Consider the following 12,882-nt stretch of genomic DNA (forward strand, 5'->3'; position numbering starts at 1 on the left):
ATATTTGTTAAATTACCATTTCATCCGTAACGCATTAAATTCTCCGTACAGGATTCACCGCACTTAATTCAATTTATTTATCGACGAGAAATTCTAATCGGCATCAAAATATCTTTTTGATTATAAACACTCCAAAATATTATTACTTTGGCTAAAAAGCCTCTGAGCCAAAAATCTAAAATACACCAAAAATACATAAATGGTACTTTAAAATTATGGGTCTTACATTGACGCAAGCTTCAGTGAACTTTAGAATGCGAGCAACGTAGTACTTAGGTAGCCTTTGATGAACCCAACATAGATTATGTTCCTCAACCTCTAATACTTAAGTGTAACAAGAAATAACCTGCCTCTAACAAGCATAACAACAAATATTCTACATCTTCCTCTGATGAGCATGGCAAAAAAATCTACCTCTACCTCTAATAAGTGTGACAAGCAAGTTAGTATTTTTGTCTCTGCTAATCACATCAAGCGTCTGATCGTTTGACTCTGGACTTTTATGTATCCTCTGAAAATGTCAATTATCTAAAATAGTCAACGCCCAAAGACGACAAAAGCAATTGCACATCTTCTCATGAACATTATGAATCTATTATGTGTTGGAAAATATTTAATGTTTGACTTGATTACAAAATCCTATGGTTCCTTGTCCTTATACTAATATACGTGAAATCCTTCACTGAGATATATATGGATACTCATTAAAGTTCGATTTGCCTAAAATAGTGATTGAAGATTTTCAACAGTAACATTCTCAATAGACATTTCTTCTTTGTATTTAAGAAGAACTCACTTAGTACTTTATGATGAGCAATAACGAGATAGATATGGAGAGAGAGAGAGAGAGATAATATTTTAGTAATAATGAAAAAAGCTATGTTATGCAAACATAAAATCTGAAAAAGTCAAGAAGACATCATACCAACAAAATGATTATTTTATCCAATCACAGTGAGCTATTAGAGTTAATGTAAATCATTCAAAGTGTTTTCATACACTTGTACTAGTATAGGATTTAATTTATTACATCCTCTCAATAAGACTTAAAATCCTACAACAAACTTTGTGTCATATCAGACACAAACTAGAACTTATGTAAATCTGCCTGATAGTGGCACAATCTTCTAATCCTTAAAGAGGCACTTGAAAAGGAACAATGACCCTCATGAACCTCAATGACAGGATGTCAGTATGTCGAAGAAACGTTATGGGCACATAAGCCTGGAGAGACTAGAGAAAAATACTCAAAGTCTAAAGAGGCAGAGTAAAGAATATTTGTACATGTTTATGAAAATGATGAATTAAGTCATTGACTGTACTGCCACTGAGGCAAAATCTCACTGTACGAGGAGGACTAGATGTAGCAATAGTTTGTTGTGAACTAATATAAAATATTTGTGTATATTTACTCTATTGTATTTATCTCAGTTTAGTTATTTATGATTCAACATTACTACCTCTAAACTTATTTTAATAGTAAGTTAAAGGTCTTGATAAAAAAAAATTGTTTTTGTAAGAAAATATAAGTAGTTTTGGAAACGATAAACACTATTCAAACTCTCATTTCTTGTATTTTCCAGCACCTTCAGTAAAGATTTGGGCTTCCTGATGTGAGTAAATTTACTAAGTAACCTATCACAAAATCTTTTATTTTATTTTATTTTATTTATATTGGACTTAAGAATTGAAATTTATTTTTATCATTATCACAAAAAATTCTACTTGTTAAGGAAAAACAATACAAAGGTATGATATTTTTAATAAATAAACAAATCATTACATTATTTGAAAAAAATAAACCTTTTAATATTTATTTTTAACTCAAATAATGTTATTTTTAAACTAATTATATAATGTTTAAAATTTGATAGAATTAATGTTTTTTTAAGTTAATATACTATCAAAAGGTTTAATATTTTTTTAAGTTAATATTATCAACTCATTGTATGGATATATTTTTTTATGGATATATTTTTTTCATATATTAATTAAAAATTAAAACTAAAATACGTAATGTTAATATTTTAGAAGAATATACTAAAATTTCGTAAAAAAAAAAAAGAGAAATATACGAAAAAATTTATATTATAATATTATGTTAACAAGACCAACAATATTATAATATGAAAAATATCAAGATAAACTAACTATATTTTATATATTTGACTAAAATGACAAATAATTCATTTTTTATAAGTAAAATGACATGGTAGATTAATTAATTCAATTAAAATATTATAAATTGATACAATATCTAATTTACTTAATGCTTATAAATAAATAGTAGGTAAACATAATTTTTTTTTATATAATTTTCTTAAACTAAGGAAGGGGAAATATTATTAATTTAGAGACAATTTTTTTATTAGTATTTTAAGCTGATAAATCAGTAATGTTACTAGAATGTCAAATGTTACTAAATATATTTGTAACTTTTTGGTAAGATGGTATTATTTAATATTATTGTAAAATTCAAGCGAGTTTTTTTTATTCAATGAATAGTGCTATTATATTTTTCTTTCCAAAAATCTCTAACCATACCGATAGTATAAAAAGAACATGTAAGTGATAGATTTCACAAGGAACAAAATATAAGTTGAAATTCTACACAATGGCATTTGGTGTCCGTCATCATTTTCTTTTATGCACTTTGTGCATTGCTTTTGTTTTGCTTTCAGGTAAAGAACAAAAATAGTTATATTTCTTTATCTTTATTTTCGATATAAAATATAGTAAATGAATTTGATATGGATATGTTTCATATATTGATTACAAAAAAACCTTTTTAGTTATTGCAGCGGACGATTCTTTTCCAGACCCTCCAGGAAAAATTTGCGCAAACAAATGTGTCACAAATAAAGCGTGCAATCAAAATTGTCTAAAGAATGGCTTCAAGAAAGGCGGGAGTTGTATTTCATACACTCCACAATATGTGGTTTGTTGTTGTAACAAAAATGGATTAATGTAACTATCGTTACTCATCAATAAATAAAATATAAATTTGCATATGCAAAAATAATGTCAAAATAAAGACTATCCTTCGAATGACTTCCTTTTGGGCCTACATATCTTTTCCTTATCAAAATATTCTAATATAAATATGTTCTAAGTCTTACTAACTTAATTCAATAAATTTTTCTTTAAGATTAAATACTAATTATTTAAAACTTAGCAATTGGATCCATACATTTTAATAAAAACATAAACAAATAATTAATTAGAATCATCAATTCAATTGAAACTACATTCAAAATTATAATTTTCAATTTGTTCAACAAATTCTTAATCTATTACATCTAGAAATTAATTACAACTGTCTGATTACAACGTAAAATAAAACATCAAATTTAAATGTTTGTCAGTCCAGAATTATTCCTCTGGTTTCAACTCGTCTCAAGCTTCTCCAACTGTTAAGGAAATAAAAATAAAATGGGTGAGATATAAAATCTAAAAGTGTTCTGAAAAAATAAAGGGAAAGGTAGTTTAAAAATATTACTTTCATATATATATGCATAATAACATGAAATTATGATTCTAAAACTATACATGACCTTAAATCTTTTCTTTTTAAACAAAGAAAAGTCATCCAATATCTTGATGTAGGTCACTAAGATAATTGAGTCCTGTTTGATAAAGGTGGTCTGACCAAACCCCAACTAGTGTCCTGATTATTCTTTTCTACCTGTTGTTCTATGCCTAGAACAACCTTGTATGTCCCACCGTGAATAAAACCATGCATGATTTGATTAATGCTAAAGTAAGTACTTGTGATGCTATGTATGCAAGGCCTTTGGTACCATGGGTTTGAAATGCATTATCACTCCATAATACTCATAATAACTCAACAATATATTGAAAATCAAGTGGAAATTAAATTATAGGGCCCTAATCAGAGTTGGACCAGGGGCATAGCTTCCGCTCAGACAATACGCGTCCAGAGGATGTATTTTAGGATATAAGTCCAGAGGATGATTTAGAGGATGCACGTCCAGAGGATATATCAAAGGATACAAATTTAGAGGATGTATTAGACGATACGTGTCCATAGGATGCTGAACAATGATCAGATTCAAAGGAATGTGAACAGTGATCAGAGGTTGAGGAATGTGAATATTGATCAGAGTCAATGGAAGAAAAGAAGAAATGTCAGAGGAAAAAAAGAAGAAGCATCAATGTTAGAGGAAGAAGAGAAGAAGGATCAACATCAGAGGAAGAAGAGACGTCAAAGGAAGAAGATAAGAAGAATCAAAGTTAGAGGAAGAAAAATCAACGTTAGAGGAAGAAGCAACGTCAGAGGAAGAAGGGAATGGGATATTTTACCAGAGGCAGAAACACTTAGAATTTTAATAACGACCACCACTAGAGGCAATCTGAAGAGAACCACCAGAGGCAGAAACACATAGAATTTTTAGAACAAGAACCACTAGAGGCAATATGAAGAGAACTACTAGAGGCAGAAATACTTTTTATTTTTTGTAACGACAACCACCAAAGACAACATGAAGAGAATCACTAGAAGTACAAAACACTTAAAAAATTTAGAACGAGAACCACTAGAGGCAACATGAAGAAGACCACCAGAGTCAGAAACTCTTGGTATTTTTGTAACGACAATCACAAGAGGCAACATGGAGAGAATCACTAGAGGCAGAAACACTTAGAATGAGCAATTATAAGCGGGAATGGATGCGACCATCAAAGACAAAAGACATTGGCAAGGGTAGAAAACATCGAAACACATGTATTTACCTTCAAGACAAGATTCACACCTTTCAATTATCTCACGCATGTAAGCTATTTTAACCCATAAAATACCCAAAAACAATTTCTAACAAGAAATAAAGGATTTTAATGAATAACCCACATAACCCTCATGCTAAAAATAAGTTAATGTAACATTATCACATAAACAACTCCTTTAGAAAATGGTTTCCTTCGCTTTATCGATTTGAGTTGGTTCGCAAGAATGATGAGGCAGATTCCCGCATGCAAGGTTGTTGGGAAGCGTTAAGCAATTTGTTTTGAGATAGAAGGAACAATGAAGGTTTGGTGAGGACGATGAACAATAACAATGTTGGTGTTTCCCGAATGTTTGGAGGGTGTATGACTGAAGAAAAAAAATAAAAGAAAAATAGAGGTGGAAGATAGGTTTTGTGCACATGAATGAAGGTGAAAGATAGAGAAGTAAAGGTGGTAAGCTCTCTCTCTCTCACTCTCTCTTTTTTCCACTTGGACTTGTTAATGCTACTACTTCCCTATTCTACCTTTGCTCCTGATTTAATATCACTTAAAACACAACATTAATAAATAAATTTTTTTTGGACTTTTTAATTAGTACTTCAATCTTTTAAACATTCCTAAGGTAATGAGAGGGTTGTTACATTCTCCCCTCCTTGAAAAACATTTCCCTCAAAATCTGAGAAATCGCCTATTGAAAGAGGTAAGGATACTATCTCTGCATATCAACCTTTGTCTCCCAAGTTGCTTCCTTTGAAGATGATCCTTCCCAAATAACCTTCACTAGGGGAATAACTTTGTTCTTCAAATCCTTGATGTTCCTATTCATAATTTGAACTGGCACTAGATTGTATATGAGTTTGGGTTTAAGTTGGATAGACAAATGGCTTAAAATTTGGTGAGGATTTGAAGTATATTTCTATAGTTGGGAAACATGAAAGACATCATGGAGTGAAGACAAGGATGATGGAAATGCTAATTTGTAGGTAGAGGGACCAAACCTTTGTATAATTTGAAAGAGTCCAATAAAACTTGGGTTGAACTTTTTAACTTTCAACACTCTTACAATGCCAACAGTAGGGGTAACATTAAACACATGATCACCTTCCTCAAACTCTAAGGGTCTCCTCCTATGGTTAGCATAACATTTCTACCTACTTTGGGCTATCCTCAACTTGTCCCTAATGACTTTCATTTAATCTATGGTTTCTTGGATAACCTCAAGCCCTAAAATCCCCTTGTCTCCTACCTCTGCTCAACACAAAGGTGTTCTACATCTTCTTCCATACAAGGCCTCATAAGGTGCCATACCTATATTATCATGGTAATTGTTATTATAGGAAAACTCCAACAAAGGCAAGTGTGTATCCCAACACCCAAAATCTTCTACAACACATGCCCTTAACATATCCTCCAAAGTCTTAATTGTCATCTCAGTTTGACCATCAGTTGGGGGGTTATAGGCAGTACTAAGAGCATCTCCAATGGTGAACTCAACATGGCTTCATTAAATAGGGTCAATTGTGTCACATCATCTTGAAGCAACTCATTCATATTTTACTCCAACGCTTAACTCAACATGGATTCATTAAATAGAGTCCACTAACGGTCATAAATTTATTATTATTAATAAATTAATAAAACAAAGTAATGGTTATCATTTTATTATTATTAAAATATGAAAGTACCGTTCTTTCCAGAGGAAACCATGATGACAGGTTGACACAACTCCAATAGTGAACTCGCCAAAAACTGAATTTTAAGTAACTACACGTTGGCGGAAGAACTTATTTTACTACCGTTGGAGATGCTCTAAGGTGTAACGTAGTTCCTAGAGAGTTTTGAAAGGCTTTCCAAAAATATGGAGGTAAATTTGGAGTCCCTATATGATATTATGTTGTGAAGTACCCCATATAATCTTACTATCTCCTTTATAAATAAGGTTTAGTTGCAGTTTTAGTCTCTTTATTATCACTAGTTGACATAATTGATCCCTTATTTTAAAAGTCGACAATTTTAGTCCCTTCCTCAAATTTTTGAATTAAAAAATAATAATTTGACATGTTTTAAATGAAGTGACATACAATTCAATGATATAGAACCATCTAGATGCATTAATTATTCATATGTCATTAATTAAATTAAAAATATAAAAAAAAATCAGAAGTTGAAAGCTAAATTTTTATCGCATTTTATTCTAATTTCATGGGTGTTAATCACTCGATATCATTGTATCATATGTCACTTTATTTAAATCATCCCACGTCATCATTTTTAAGTTAACCAATCAGAGGGGACCAAAACTGTCGACTTTTAAAATAGGGGGACCAATTTTATGAATCAGTAATAGGAGGACTAAAACTGCAATTAAGCATATAAATAACTTAGCTAGTTTAGGGGCATTGTAAGTAGCCTTGACAAGTAAGAAGTGGGTTGACTTAGTCAATCTGTTTATAATTACCCAAATGGAATCATCCCCTGACTCGGTACGAGGTAGTCCTACTACAAAATCCATATAAATAGAATCTCATTTCCATTCAGATATATATATCCAGAGGCTGCCAGACCTATTGGCTTCTGATGTTCTATTTTTACCTTCTAACAAGTTAGGCACTGGGAAACAGGGGTTGCCACATCATTCTTCATACCTAGCCACTTGTATCCCTTCTTAAGATCTTGATACATCTTGGTGGCTCCAAGGTGAATGGTCTAGTGGTAGTTGTGGGCTTACTATTCTTTTTAACTCTTGGTCACTAGATATACAGATTTTGTTTTTAAAAAGAATTGTCTCATATGTTGCCCTTGAAAAAATTTTGTTTTTAAAAAGAATTGTCTCATATGTTGCCCTTGAAAAAATCGCTTGCTCCTTCTTAGCCTATAGCTCCCCAACTAGTTCTTGGGATTGCCAAATTTGCTCCCTAAGATATCTGGTTATTTCAAACTGGTTTAAAAGAATTCCCCCTTGTAGAAGTATCATCCTCAGGTTAAGGTCTTTGAATTTCTCTATCAAATCTATTTCATGGATCCTCAAATGGGATAAGTGGAGTGACTTATTGAAGGTGGAAGCACGAGAAAGTAGAATTGAATTATGTTTGACTTAGTTGATAAATTTTTCATTATTTGATTAAACTAGTTCATACTTGATAATTTACTTGAAGTAGAAGTAATAACAAAACTAAGGAGTGCATGAATAAAGTGAGACAAGTAACTTATCATGATTCACCACTAGCTTTGCTACATCCAGTCCCTTCACTGAAGGACTTAATCCATTAATTCAACAACATGAATTACAAAACACCTGACCCTCCAAGTTAGTCTTCTCAAATAGTGTGACAACCCCATATATTTTAGAAACACGCACACCTTGACTCTACCATATATTTTTTTTATAGTAAATGAATTTGATATGGATATGTTTCATATATTGATTACAAAAAACCTTTTTAGTTATTGCAGCGGACGATTCTTTTTCAGATCCGCAGAAAAAACTTCTGCAAACAAATGTGTCACAAATACAACGTGCAATCAAAATTGTCTAAAAAATGGCTTCAAGTAAGGTGGGAGTTGTATTTCATACACTCCACAATATTTGTTTTGTTGTTGTAACAAGAATGGATTAAGGTATCTATCGTTACTCTTCAATAAATAAAATATAAATTTGCATATACAAATATAATGTCAAAATAAAGAACATCCTTCGAATGACTTTCTTTTGAGCCGACATACCTTTTCCTTAAAAAAGATCAAGTTATCAAAATATTCTAATATAAATATGTTCTAAGTCTTTCTAACTTAATTCAATAAATTTCTCTGTAAGATCCAATGCTAATTATCTAGAATTTAGCAATTAGATCTATACATTTTAACAAAAATAGAGACAAATAATTAATTAGAATCACCAATTCAATTGAAACTACATTCAAAATTATAGTTTACAATTTTTTCAACAAATTCATAATCTATTACATCATGAAATTAATCACAATTGTCTGATTACAACGTAAAATAAAAACATCAAATTTAAATGTCTATCAGTCCGTAATTATTCATCTGGTTTCAACTCGTCTCAAGTTTCTCCAGCTGCTAAGGAAATAAAAATAGAAGGGTGAGATATAAAATCTCAAAAAAATTTGAAAAAATAAAGGAAATGATAGCTTAAAAATATTTATTTCATAGATATGTATAAGAACATAAATTATGATTATGAAACTACGCACGACCTCAAATTTTTACTTTTTAAACAAAGAAAAGACGCTCAATATTTTGATGTGGGTCACCAAGATAATTGAATTCAATGCTATCTATTTCTATCATGTCTTCTTGGTTACCAAGCTTTGTGAAAGGGTGTGAGTGTCCCCAATGAAGAGTGAAGAAGTGGTGAATTCCTCCAAACTCATTACTACACATTGGATAGATACGTATACCATTCCATCAATTGAACAACTAGAAAGGGAGAATGGAGATGATGATGCAACAATTGATTATTAATCAAACAGAGTAACAAGAATGTTTAGAATGGGGAATGACAAACATGTTTCAAGTATTTGCATCATCTCATTGAGGTATATTCACCTATAAACTTATTGTTTGGTCTCTCACATGGATTTCATAATTTTAGGAATTGGTTTATAAGTGATATTGGATCATTTTACAATTGAGGTTACGCTTTATTCTTGGCAAGAACTAGTTGGCGTGTCTGCGCCAAATGACATATAAATTTTTGTTATTATCTCTCTATAAGTTATCTATGTTTCAACTTGATACAATTAGAGTAAAAAAAATATTGTTGATCTTGTGGAAACAAAAAACATTAGTTGTACATTGCGCCATATAATTCGGGGTAATTAGTTGTTTTTTCTCTATATATATAATGTGTGTGGTCATTGCAAAATAATCATATGTATTTGTTAGTGCTTTACAAATTTTTCGCATTCAAAAGGGTGCTACAATATCGAAACATAAGTCAAGCAACATGAGTTTCAATATAGGTATGAAATAATAAATATTTTACTTATATTCTTTTTAAATTTCGTTTACAATCAATGCATAATTATATTGACAAACATATTTTATATTATAGTACTCTCTCCAAGATAACAACATAGATTGCGGGTACTATATTTTGTGATTCACAAAGGAAATTGTTGATATGAATCAAAGTACAATTTTATAAATGGCACGTTATTTTTATTAGTTATGATTTTCATATATAAACCACCTATATATTGAATTCTAACTTATTTATTTATGTTTAAATATTATATCACACATAGTACTTTGACAACTTCAAATCAAGTTACTCTGAAAGTGATCTAACGGAAAACAACAAAGAATGGTTTTAGTATGTGCTCGAATTGAGAATTATATAATTTTTTATTAGGTGAGTTTCACATTATAAATTATTATTGTATATTTTTTTGCATGAACTAAGAATTATTCTCATTTATTTTATTTTTTGTCACAATATATAGGGTTAAAGTTAGAAGTTGTTATTGTGTTGATGATCTTAGAAAATTGATATTGCTGGAAATTAAGAGAGCATTGTTGTTGATAACTTATATTTTGGGTTTATAGTTAGATCATGATGGAGTTTGATCATAAATGTATAGTAGAATTTACACATCACATTTATGCTTTTTTGTTGAAGTTGCGATGGATTATATATATATATATATATATATATATATATGCATTTGTTTAATTATTTATTTTTTGAATTGTAAATAGAGTTTAAATGAACAAGAAGGTTTCTAGGAAAAAACATCAATATATGAGTGTTTATACAAAATTGGTATATGGAAAAGTAACAACAATATATGACAATGTTTTTTTAATTGAATCGCGTGACTAATATATGACAATGCTTTTTTTTCTTTAAAATATCACCAACGACAATTCTTTTTTAGAAAAGCGCTATAAAACTCTATTAAATAATACCTACGACATCGTTTTTCTTAACAATGCGCTGAAAAAGTTACTCCAATATAGCATAGCATTTTAAATAAATAAACTTATCAAGTCATGATTTGAATTAATATACCTTTTAAATATTCTTTTTAATTTACATGAAGTTTGTTTTTTAAATGAATTACATAATGCGTAAAAAATGATAGAACTATTTTCATTTTATAGTTAATGGGCAATAACTTTAATTTTATTATTTCTTTTTGAACTTATTTATATGTATACCATATAATATTGTATAACATAACGTGTGTCATTTAGTTATTTCTATTATATTTTTATCACTTACATCAAATTATATGTCCAAATATCATACTTATTAAATTATGTGTTAATAACACATCGCTAGAAGAATGGACCTGTAGTAATTGTAACAATCCCTTCATTGTTACTCCAATATAATAAGGTGTTACTTAACCAAAACTCTTTAATGGTGGTAAAAGAGGTCAGAAGATCGTGAGAAATAGCGTCCGATTGTTTTTATAGTAATTCGGAGTTTGACAAGGAAGTAAGAAAATTTAGCTAAAAGTTGTTCTAACTAGAACTTGACCTCGATGTCTTCTTAAAAATTTATCCTTTAACTAAAAAGCTCATAAACCACATGAGTCCGATCACTTAATTTATCATTGATATATTAATTTATTTATTATAAAAATTAATATTTAATAATTTATTGTATCATTTTGAAATCAAGGAGTGCATTATTTATCACTTGATTAAGTTTCTTTTTTATTTTATACCCTTATAAGGTTAAGTTAGAATGACATGGTATATATGTATTTAAAATTATAATATTTTCAAACCTTTCTTTTTTAAGTAAAAGACATAAAGTGTTGAATAGAAGCACTACACCAAAATTAGATTTTAATATCGCTTTTTTATACATTTGACAACGTTTTTAAGCGTTATAGTATGTATCATTATTAAAAGATACAACAACATTTTTAGAATATAGAAAATATTGTCGTAGGTGATATTTAATAGCATTTTTTGGAGGAAAAAAAAACGTTATAATTGTCATTTAATAGCATTTTTCTTAGAAAAATGCTATCGTCGGTGGTATTTTAAAGCCCTTTTTTATTTCTGAAAAAGGCTCTCATAAGTGATATTTAATAGAGTTTTTATAGCGCTTTCCTAAAAAAAGTGTTGTCGTAGGTGATATTTAAAAAAAAATGTCATATATTAGTCACGAGATAACAATAATTAATTTTAAAAATGTTGTCATATATGGTTGTTATTTTTCCATATACCAATTTTGTATAAACACTCATATATTGATGTTTTTCCCTTGTTCATTCATTCAGACTCTATTTACAATCCAATAAGTAATTATATATATATATATATATATATATATATATGTCACAACTTCAATAAGAGAGCATAAATGTGATGTGCAAATTCTACTATATATTTATGATCAAACTCCGTCATGATCTAAATATAAATCAATAATAACAATGCTCTCTTAATTTTTAGCAATATCAATTTTCCAAGATCATTCACACAATATCAATTTCTAACTTTAACCCTATATATTGTGACAAAAAGTCAAATAAATTAGAATAATTTTCAGTTCACACAAAAAATATACAATAATAGTTTACAATGTGAAACTCAACTAATAAAAAATTATATAATTCTCAATTCGAGCACACATTAACAATATTCTTTCTTGATTTCAGTTAGATCACTTTCAAAGTAACTTGATTTGGAGTTGTCAAAGTATTACGTGTGATATAATATTTAAACATAAATAAATAAGTTAGAATTAAATATATATGTGGTTTATGTATGAAAATCATAACTAATGAAAATAATGTACTATTTACCATTTATGGAATTGTACTTTGATTCACATCAACAATTTTCTTCATGAATCGCAAAATATAGTACCCGCAATATAAGTTGGTATCTCGACGAGGGCACTATAATATAAAACATGTTTGTCAATATAATTATGCATTGATTATAAATGAAATTTAAAAAGTATATAAGTAAAATATTTGTTATTTCACACTGTATTGGAACTCATCTGATGTTTCTTGACTTATGCTTTGACATTGTTGCATCCCTTTAAGCGCAGAAAACTTATAAAACACTAACAAATACATATGATTATTTTGCAATGACCACATACATTTTATATATATATATATATATATATATATATATATA

The sequence above is a fragment of the Cicer arietinum genome, chromosome 3, assembly GCF_000331145.2.
Source record: "Cicer arietinum cultivar CDC Frontier isolate Library 1 chromosome 3, Cicar.CDCFrontier_v2.0, whole genome shotgun sequence".
NCBI lineage: Eukaryota > Viridiplantae > Streptophyta > Magnoliopsida > Fabales > Fabaceae > Cicer > Cicer arietinum.